We start from the raw sequence: 10,623 nt of genomic DNA, 5'->3' as shown, positions 1-10,623 counted from the left end.
ATATATATATTTTGTATTTATTGAGGACCAACTGAGAGCCAGACAGTGTTTCGGGAGCTACAGTGGGGCAGGTAGGAGAATAGACATGGAGAGGGTGGTGGGTGTCTGTTTTAGACAGGGTGGTCTGGGGATCCTTCTCCCAGGAAGTGTGATCCTGAGATCTGCATGGAGGGAGAGACCCCATGGAAATCCGGGGAAAGAACATTCCAAGCAGAGGGACCTGCGAATGTGTTGAAGATTGGCAGGAGGCATGTGTGGGAAAGGCAGGAATGGGGCAGGCACTGAGGTCACAGCCCAAGTAACCTGCAGGAACGAGGTTCTTGTTTGGATTTTGGGCAGTAGAAATCGGCATAAGTTGAACCACAAAACAAGCCCCTCTACTCTTAAGAGACTTTGTTAGATGTGTTTTGCAGAGAAGATGGAAAATAATAGTGTATCTGTTACTTTGATTACAATTCCCATCATATAATAATTAACTGCTAGCTGTGATTATAGGACTTCCTCTAATTTAGTTTAGCACTCTGGGGACCTCCATTAGCTTATATCCCAATCAATTTCACAGCCATTACGGAGGAAAAAAGCCATGTTCCTGTTGAATTTTAAATCTAGAGGGAGAATGATGCACCTATTTGCTAGACAGCCTTATTTTGTTTTCGCTCCTTACTTTCTTTCTGTTCTGGCCCTCCCTGCTGGCCTGCTGTTTCAGGCATGTACATGTTGTTTCCTAATTAGGATAGATTTTTCACGGATAGTTGTTCATGAATTCCATGCATCTCACGTCCTTTTAGTAACCTCCCCAATTTATAAAGCAAAAATTTTCACCTGACAGCCAGGGGGAACACATGTGTTCCCTCCCCAAGATAGATGTTTTAGTCAATATTTATTCTCTTGTCTAGCACCTTTTACTATCCCCATGTCCTCTGTGTAAGTTCATTTATGTGGAGAAGTGTAACGCAATCTGCTTTCTCAGTTGGAGAGAACAATACATTCTCTTGTGGCAGAAAATGCAAGGTTGGCCCTCCTCTTTGCCTCTGTGGCATATCTGGTGATTGGCTGTGTTTAGATGACCTCGGCCTCCGAGGGCCCCTCTTGTCCAATTTTCTGTGCTGCTCTGGTGGCGAAAGCCGTCCTTACTGTCACATGGCTGCAATGGCACCATGTCCCCAGTGGACTGCTTCTCTCTGGAGACAAGCAGTGATCTGTGTGTGGGGCCATTTGTCACTTCTCTAGATGCAGCTCCCTTAGACATAGTGATATCTCCAGAGAGCTCCACTTACTAGTTTTGTTCTCCTCCACCTCTTCTTTTTTTTTTTTTTTGAGACAGAGTCTCACTCTGTTGCCCAGGCTGGAGTGCAGTGGCGCGATCTCAGCTCACTGCAACCTCTGCCTCCTGGGCTCAAGCAATTCTGGTGCCACAGCCTCAGAGTAGCTGGGACTACAGCATGTGCCACCATGTCTGGCTAATGTTTGTATTTTTTGGTAGATATGGGGGTTTCACTGTGTTGTCCAGGCTGGTCTTGAACTTCTGACCTCAAATGATCTGCCCACCTTGGCCTCCCAAAGTGCTGGGATTACAGGTGTGAGCCATCATGCCCGACCCCACTTACTAGTTCTGTAATAATGCTTGTAGCTCGTGGGTAGCAGCTGGAATCGCTTCATACCATGGAAGAAGAAAGCAAGGCTGTGGGCAAGGAGGTGGAGAGAATGGTTGCCCACTGCTGTCAGGCAAGTGGCCATAAACATGAGCCCTGTGTGTTTGGCTCCTCTGGCTGTGTGTGTGTGTGTGTGTGTGTGTGTGTGTGTGTGTGTGTGAGAGAGAGAGAGAGAGAGAGAGAGAGAGAGACACAGAGAGAGAAGTAGATTTTCATTTTTAGAGCAGTTTTAGGTGGCCAGCCAAATTGGGTCGAAAGCACAGAGAGCTCCCATATACCCCTTCCTCCCTCACTCCCGGTCCACCTCCCGCACCATCAACATCCTGCCTCAGACTGGTGCATTTTTTACAAACAGCAAACCAATGTTCAACTGTCATCACCACCCAGAGTTCATAGTTTACACTAGGCTTCACTCTTGCTGTTGTACCTTCTGTGCATTTGGACAAATGTATAGTGACGTGTGTTCACCACATAGTATCCCACAAAATTGGTTTCACTGCTCTAAAAACCTTTTGTGCTCTGCCTGTTCATCCCTCCTTTCCCCCACCCCTGGCAACCACTGCTGTTGTTACTGTCTCTATCGTTTTACCTTTTCCAGGATGTCATGTAGTTGGACTTGTACCGTGTGTAGCTTTTTCAGATGGGCCTCTTTCACTTAGTAATATGTATTCAGGGTTCTTCCATATTTTTCTGTGGCTTGCCAGCTCATTTTTTCTTAGTGCCGGATAACACTCCTTTGTGTGATATACCATTGATTATCCCTTCACCTACTGAAGGACATTGTGGCTGCTTCCGAGTTTTAGCAATTATGAATAAAATTGCTATAAGCATTCACATGCGGGTTTTTGTATACACACAATATAAATATAAATGTATATTTACATAATATATAAATGAGATTTATTTGTTTCTGATTATGAAAAAACATATGCTTTCTTGTATAACATTTGGAAAATATGAAAAAAGAAAATAAGAATCAGTATAAGTCTATTTATTAATTTAATGTAATAAGATACATGAAATCAGAACTCTGCTGGAAATGCAGGCCATATGGTTATTATATAGTGTGACAGTCAGTGGTAAAGTCAGGAAAGATTTAGGGCGTTCCAAGTACTGGTTCTGTTTCTATTAAAACCACTTCTTAAGTGACTTTTTATGATCCTCCACATTCAAACAAACACTCTCAGCTTTAGAAAATGGCTAAGTGAGAAGTCCTCACAAACAACTGAAGTCCAAGGAGGTACTGAAATTATTCTCTTAAAAAATTCAGATATACTTTAGCCATGGTTCTCAGTGGTGGTGGAGGGGATTCCCGACATTCATGTGGGATCCAGCAGTTGGGACACACACAGGTTTTATAAGGCTCAATATGACTGCATTCACCTCTGGGAGCCTTCGTGTCTCTTGGGCATGTTCTGGGTGCAGAGGTAGAGGATGCTGCTGGGGAGGACAGGGTGGTGTTGAGCTCATGGAATAGTAATGCCTCAAAAGCAGCCTCAGAAGTGGACGTCAGTGGACAGCCTGTTGCATTTCATTTTTCATTTTTAAGAATTCTGGCAAAGTACTGTGTTAATCCATTTTTCATCGCTATAAAGCAATACCTGAGGCTTGGTAATTTATAAAGAGAGGGCCGGGCACAGTAGCTCATGTCTGTAATCCCAGCACTTTGGGAGGCCAAAGCAGGCGAATCACTTGAGGTCAGGAGTTCGAGACCAGCCTGGCCAACATGGTGAAAGCCTGTCCCAACTGAAAATACAAAAATTAGCCAGACATTGTGTTGGGCACCTGTAGACCCAGCTACTTGGGAGGCTGAGGCAGGAGAATCGCTTGAGCCCAGGAGGTGCAAGTTGCTGGGAGCTGAGATCATACCACTGCACTCTAGCCGGGCAACAGAGTGAGACTCAGTCTCAAAACAAAACAAAACAAAACAAAACAGAAGAGAGGTTTATTTGGCTCATGGTTCTGTATAAGCAAGGCACCAGTATCTGCCTGGCTTCTGTGAGGCTGCAAGAAGCTTTTACTCATGGCAGAAGATGAAGGGGGAGCAAGCATGTCACATGGTGAAAAGGAACAAGAGAGAGTGTAGGAGTTGCCGGTCTCTCTTAAACAACCCACTCTTGCTTGAACTAATAGAGCAAGAACTCACTCATGACTGCAAGGATGGCACCGAGCCATTCATGAGGGATCCGCCCCCATGACCAGAATACCTGCTACCAGGTCCCACCTCCAATATTGGAGGTCATATTTCAATGTGGGATTTGGAGGAGACAAATGTCTACACTATATCAGGTATTGAAGATCATTTTCAGCACTTTTTTTTTTTTTTTTTTGGAGACAGAAACTCTTGTTGCCCAGGCTGGAGTGCAGTGGCGCGATCTCAGCTCACCACAACCTTCACCTCCCGAGTTCAAGCAATTCTCCTGCCTCAGCCTCTCGAGTAGCCGGGATTACAGGCACCTGCCACCACGCCCGGCTAATTTTGTAATTTTTACTAGAGACAGGGTTTCACCATGTTGGTTAGGCTGGTCTCGAACTCCCGACCTCAGGTGATCTGCCCGCCTTGGCCTCCCAGAGTGCTGGGATTACAGGTGTGAGCCGCTGCACCCAGCCTCATTTTCGGCTTTTTAACAAGGCAGACAATACCAAATCAACCTAAAAATACCATCTTTTCAAGGCTTCTGAGAATGAGAGTACAGATGCTCATCAGCTTACAATGAGGCTACGACTCAGGAAACCCATTGTAAGTTGAAAATACCTTAAGGTGAAAATACATTTAATACACTTAATTTGCCGAACATCCTAGCTTAGCCTAGCCTACCTTAAATGTGCTCAAACGCTTACATTAGCCTACAGTTAGGCAGAATTATCTAACACAAAGCCTATTTTATACCAAAGTGTTGAGTATCTCATGTAGTGTATTAAGTACTGTACTGAAAGTGAAAACCAGCATGGGTGTATGGGTACTTAAAGTATGATTTCTGCTGAATGCTTATTGCTTTTGTGCCATTGTAAAGTCAAAAACTGTAAGTCGAACCTTCCTAAATCAGGTACTCTCTTTATGTATCTAGCAGCTTTTAATTAAAAAAAAAAAAAAGTTATGCATTCATGGTCTCTTTTGGTGGAAGAAAGCAGGCCTGTGGGCAAGAATACAAATGAAGGCGAATATAACCTTTGTCTGGATATATAAAAGTTGTTGTAAGTCAAGCTAACAAACTGTAAAATAAAACGTATTCTGCTACCTTGACAAATAGACTTTCCATTGTTTATTTATTTATTTATTTATTTATTTGTTGTTGTTTTAGACAGAGTCTCGCTCTGTCACCCAGGCTGGAGTGCAGTGGTGCAGTCTTAACTCACTCAACCTCCACCTCCTGGGTTCAAGCGATTCTCCTACCTCAGCCTCTGGAGTAGCTGGGATTATAGGCGCCTGCCACCATGGCCAGCTAATTTTTGTATTTTTAGTAGAGCCACGGTTTTGCCATGTTGGCCAGGCTGGTCTCGAACTCCTGACCTCGGGTGATCCACCTACGTCGGCCTCCCAAAGTGCTAGGATTACAGGGGTGAGCCACTGTGCCCGGCCTAGACTTTCATAATGACTTGGAAAGCTGGATTCAGAGTTATAATTGTCAGACTCCTTAGAATACCATGTGGGTTCATAAGGTAGGGGAAAGCCAGCCCCAGCCATGACCCTTCCTTATCCTCCCACCCCTGGCTCCATCTTGGACCATGAAAGGTTTTGTGGACACAACAGCATATACAAAGAAGCCTCCTCTAAAATCCCCACCAAGTGCTGCCCTCGGGCCTATGAGTGCACACGTAGTATCGTCCACTACCTTGGTAGGTCAGAACTAAGAAAGAGCCCCTAGAGGGCCTGGACGTGGACATTGGGTCCAGGGTGCCCTGGTATCTTGGTACCTGCTTGTCTGCCCGGGAATCCTTGCCCCTTTAAGAAGGGGCATGGCTGGTAGAAGGCCAGGCAAGTCCCTTTGATGTGAGTGCCCAGGTCTGACTACGAATCTTTGAATGCTAGTCTGGTTTTGATCCTGGAAAAGCTAGTCATCACTTTCAGCATGAAGAAAGGAGAACGAGAAGCCTCCATTTGGAATGTATTAGAATTCAGCAGCGTGCAATTAAAAAGTTGTTTTTAATGGGTGACCATCAGTGTTTCCTGGCATAGGTTCATTTAAAAAGCTCTGGGCTTGATCAAACGGCAAAATATACAATACATTTGTACAAGGTGGTTTGTTTTTGTTTTCAGACTTTACTTTTCAAGAACCATAATGAAGTTTTGATTAAAAACTGTCAGTCTTTGGTCCCATGGATCATGGCTGTCTTCTGGACTGATACGATGTTGCACCTCCTGGAATCTTGTCTGGTGGCCTTCTTCCTGCTCAACATCTGTGATTGCACAGGTGCTCCTACATTATTAACTCTTACTTTTAAGGGGATGCTGATGAGAAGAGCTAATATAATTTCAATACATAGGAAAAGGCAAAGCCAAGATCAAGTTTAAATTGGAAGATACTATCTTAACGGGTACGATAGTGAAGTGAATGTGTATACTGGTAAATCACTTGTCATTTTTGATAACAATAATACAAAAGTTTTACAACTTGTCCATTAGTGAGATTCTCAAATTGCTTTAGAGAATATAGAAAAGCAGGAAAGTTGGAGTCCTGAGGTTCTGTTCTTCTGGTGATTGGAGAGAATTTAAATAATACCTTGTTTTTACATCATTAATTATTTAATCAAAACTGAAAACATGATGCCCATAATACTGCATCCACAAAGTGGGTACTGAGGAATGAATAAATATAAATTCTCCAAAAATCTCTCATTTCTCATTCTTGCTTAAGAAAGTATTTGTGCTTTCTAAAAAATTCCTCTGATAGATTTTTTTAAAATATATCTTTAAAATGAGGAATCCATAGTGAAAAGTGATATGTTCCAAGGCTTCTTCCCACCACTGGAAATATTCCTGATTACTGAATGTAATGAAATAAATTTGTCATGTTGGACATAATATGTGGCGGAGTGCAGAATGAAGAGCCCAAAACTCGGAGTGGAGGCTTGACATTTATAGTTACAAATATGTGCTTTAGGAATTGATTTATATAGAAAAATACCAGGGCTAAGATAGATAAATTGAAGCTTGTTCTCACTAAGTAGTTTAGACAGTTCATCAAATATTGGTTAAAATCTTTCTCTGGAGATCAAAAATAAGAGATTAGATGGCAGTGTCCCATGCATGGGACTTTGATTGTCTCGCTGACCAGTCTGTTCATATGAATATAAATGTAGTTGGGCAGCCTGGGTATGCCTGGTGTGTAGCACGTGGCTCAGCAACTTAACCGACCCCTGCCTTGTTTCGTTACTTAGGCTAAGAATAGACTTTATGGTTTTAAATGGTTGGGGAGCCTGGGGGCGGTGGCTTACGCTTGTAATTCCAGCATTTTGGGAGGCTGAGGCAGGCAGATCACCTGGGGTCAGGAGTTCTAGACCAGCCTGGCCCACATGGCAAAACGCTGTCTCTATTAAAAATACTAAAATTAGCTGGGTGTGGTGGAAGCCACCTGTAATCCCAGCTACTCGGGAGACTGAGGCAGGAGAATTGCTTGGACCCAGGAGGCGGAGGTTGCAGTAAGCTGAGATCACGCCACTGCACTCCAGCCTGGGTGACAGAGAGAGCCTCTGTCTCAATAAAATAAAATAAAAATAATAAAAAAAAAAGGTTAGGGAAAATATCCTAAGAAGAAAAATGCTTTGTGATATGGGAAAGTTATATGAAATTCAAATGTCAGCATCCACGAGTAAAATTTTATTGGAATGTAGCCACACCCATTCATGTACATATTGCCCGTGGCTCGTTTCATGCTCCAGTGGTGGAGTTGAGTGCTTGTGACACAGACCTTATGGCCAGGAAGGCCTAAAATGTTTACCATCTGGCCCTTTGCAGAGAAAGTTTTCTGAACCCTGGCTTAGCAGAGCCAGTGCTTGTTGCTGCTGGCAGCCTGTGGTCACCCCTTCTTTCCCTTGTCTTCTTGCTTTTACCTTAAATTTGTGTTGAATTTTAGTGATAGGTAATGCTTCTGTTGAGTGCTTACTATTTTTAGTTTATTCAATTCTCATATGAACTCTGTGATGTAGATTCAATTATTAGCCCCATTTTACAGATGAAGAAATTGAGGCATAAAAACATAAGCAGCAGGGCTTAACGCCTAGCCTCCTGGCTCCCTCCACTTTCCCCGTTTTTATTTTTATTTTTTATTTTTTAAGAGACAAGGTTTTGCTCACCCAGGCTGGAATGCAGTGGCATGATCATGGCTTACTGTAGCCTCCAAGTCCTAGGCTTAAATGATCCTCCTGCCTCAGCCTCTTGAGTAGCTGGGACTGTAGGTGTGCATCACCATGCTTGGCTTTTATTTTATTTTATTTTATTTTAATTTTTTTGTAGAGATGGGGTGTTGCTTTATTGCCCAGACTGGTCTTGAACTCCTGGTCTCAAGTGATCCTCCTGCCTCAGTCTCCCAAAAAGTGTTGGGATTATAGGCGTGAGCCACCATGGCCTGGCTCTGCACTTTCTCTTGACCACTCTGTCCCCTGTGTCTTGGAGATCAACTTCTGGCATTTGTACCCTTCTTTATCAGATTCACCATATTCACATAAGAGGTGTATGTGTACGTGTGTGTGTGTGTGTGCGTGTGTGTGTGTGTGTGTGTGTGTATTAGGGTGTTCTTGCATTGGATAAAGAAATACCTAAGACTGGGTAATTTATAAAGAAAAGGGCTTTAATTGGCTTGTCATTTTGCAGACAGTACAAGTAGCTTTTTGCTGGCATCTGCTAGGCTTCTAGGGAGGCCTCAGGAAACCTATAATCATAGTGGAGAGTGCAGGGGGAACAGGCATGTCACATGGTGAAAGCCTGAGCAAGAGAGTGAGAGAAGGTGCCACACACTTTTAAACAACCAGATCTCATGAGAACTCACCATTCACAGAAGTCGTGCTCGGGCAGCCTGCGTGCTCGCAGCAGGAACCAGGCTCCAGGCCCCCTCATTAGGGCCACTGGGAAGAGGTGACTTCACTCTATACATCTGGCCCTGGGGAAGGTGCAACTGGGAGAGACCCACACACTGCTGTTGCCGGCTTCCCTCCAGGTCCACCTCCTCCCCCAGTGATGCTCACCATGGGCTACCAATGGCTACCTGGCACCAACTCACTGAGCCGCCCACCACTGGGGCTGGCACCCTGTGCCTTGAACCAGTGTCTGCAGCTGTGGAGAGAAGTCTCTGGTCTTCCCCTTCATCATCGCTGGCTGCCTCCACGGGACAAGGACCGATTCTGACACAGGTTCCTCTTTTCCCCTTCCCGACATCATCAGAAGACGGCGTCCCTGCACACCATCCATATACAGCCCCTCCTTGAAAAAAGACAGAGGCCAGGCCCCGTGGCTCACGCCTGTAATCCCAGCACTTGGGAAGGCCGAGGTGGGCGGATCATTTCAGGCCAGGAGTTAGAAATCAGCCTGCCCAACATGGAGAAACCCTGTCTCTGCTAAGAATATAAAAATTATCCGGGTGGGGTGGTGGGCGCCTGTCGTCCCAGCCACTCAGGAGGCTGAGGCAGGAGAATTGGTTGAACCCGGGAGGCAGATCTTTCAGTGAGTTGAGATGGTGCCACTGCACTCTAACCTGGGCGACAAGAGGGAAACCCTGTCTCAGCCGCCCCCCCGCCCCCCCAAAAAAGAATAAATTTCTACAACCGCCCCGTACTGAGCTTCAGTCTGCTTTCAGGGTGGGACGGGGGCTCCCCACATCTCTGGGAGAAGAGAAGGCTGTGGCCACCTGGGGGGCCCAGGGTGGTGGGTCTGGCAGGTGGTGACACATCTAAGAGAGCAGGTACCAGAAGTTCTAAGAGGTGCTTAGACAAGAGCTGGTGCCAGGCCACGGGTGCCCAGCCCAGCGGGGCCATTCCACAGCAGGTAAAGCTCAGGACATCAAAAACACCCTGGACACCAAGGCAGAAACCAAGGACCTTCCGCAGGCAAATAAGCACCCAGCATCCATTGCGGCTGTCAATACCCCTGTATCTTGTAGTTATTCTTTTAATAATAACAAAAGCCATTTATGGATTCCATCTAGAAGGAAAACCTTGTTTCAGTCACCTCTCTCTGGCTGTTACTTTCCTTCCACCTGCACCCTCCCTAGAATGTGTGTACCTGGCCTGTCCTCCCTGGGCCATAGCTGTGGCGCATGTTGCACACGTGCACAGGCACAAGGATGTCTTTGGGTCCCTTGCCCTGCAGTTTCCAGGGGTCTCTGCTCCGAGTTCCCGAGCAGGCCCCTCAGGGAGAAATAGCCTCACATGGAATACGTGTGTCTTAGCGGCCCGTCTGGAAGGGCTGCGGCAGTTCCCCCATGTCTCCAGGTAGCCACTTACCTCTTGGGCTTAGACACCTTTGCACATGGTTGCATTTCTTTAGTCAACTATGAGTCTTTCGGTGTGGGTTTGATTTTGCTTTTGCTTTTCTAGGTGAGATTTCCCAAATGCATCCTCAGAAGCTCTGGGCATGCCAGAGGACCCCCAGAACCAAGAAGGGAGGGTGAGTGGGTCTCCATTCCCTGAGAAGCCAGGGGCAGAGTGGGATGGGGGAGACCGGGAGCAGAGTTGAGCATCACAGAAGCCAACACAGGTCTCTGTTTAGCACCCGTGCCGGGGCTGCGGGCCCAGGGAAACAGCCCCATTTCATCACAACCCCTCTCAGGGCCTCAAGGCGGCTGGTGCGGGCTGCTGGCAGGAGAGGGATGCCCTGTCCCTGGCGGCCCCTCCACATAGCATACCCCAGCATCTGCCGCTACCTTCGCCCTTTGACCTTGTAGTTAATTCTCTTAAGAGTCTAACTTTGGTTCATTTCTGCATAGGTACAATAGAAGATTGGTTTGTTAAAAATGTTTATTATATATAATATATAATA

At 45.6% G+C, this 10,623-nt stretch overlaps 1 protein-coding gene and 1 pseudogene across 2 annotated transcripts in view; both read left to right on the top strand.

Annotated features, from left to right (window-relative positions):
• TIAM1 (TIAM Rac1 associated GEF 1) overlaps positions 1 to 10,623 on the top strand; it is a 449,425-nt gene that overhangs the window by 162,962 nt on the left and 275,840 nt on the right. The gene's annotated exons all lie outside the window — the stretch shown is intronic.
• Positions 8,627 to 10,033, top strand: LOC108536815 (uncharacterized; annotated as a pseudogene).

This window comes from Rhinopithecus bieti, unplaced genomic scaffold, assembly GCF_001698545.2.
Source record: "Rhinopithecus bieti isolate Rb0 unplaced genomic scaffold, ASM169854v2 scaffold_13207, whole genome shotgun sequence".
Taxonomy (NCBI): Eukaryota; Metazoa; Chordata; class Mammalia; order Primates; family Cercopithecidae; genus Rhinopithecus; species Rhinopithecus bieti.
The sequence above is the reverse complement of the archived record's forward strand: the minus strand, read 5'-3'. Positions and strand labels throughout refer to the sequence as shown.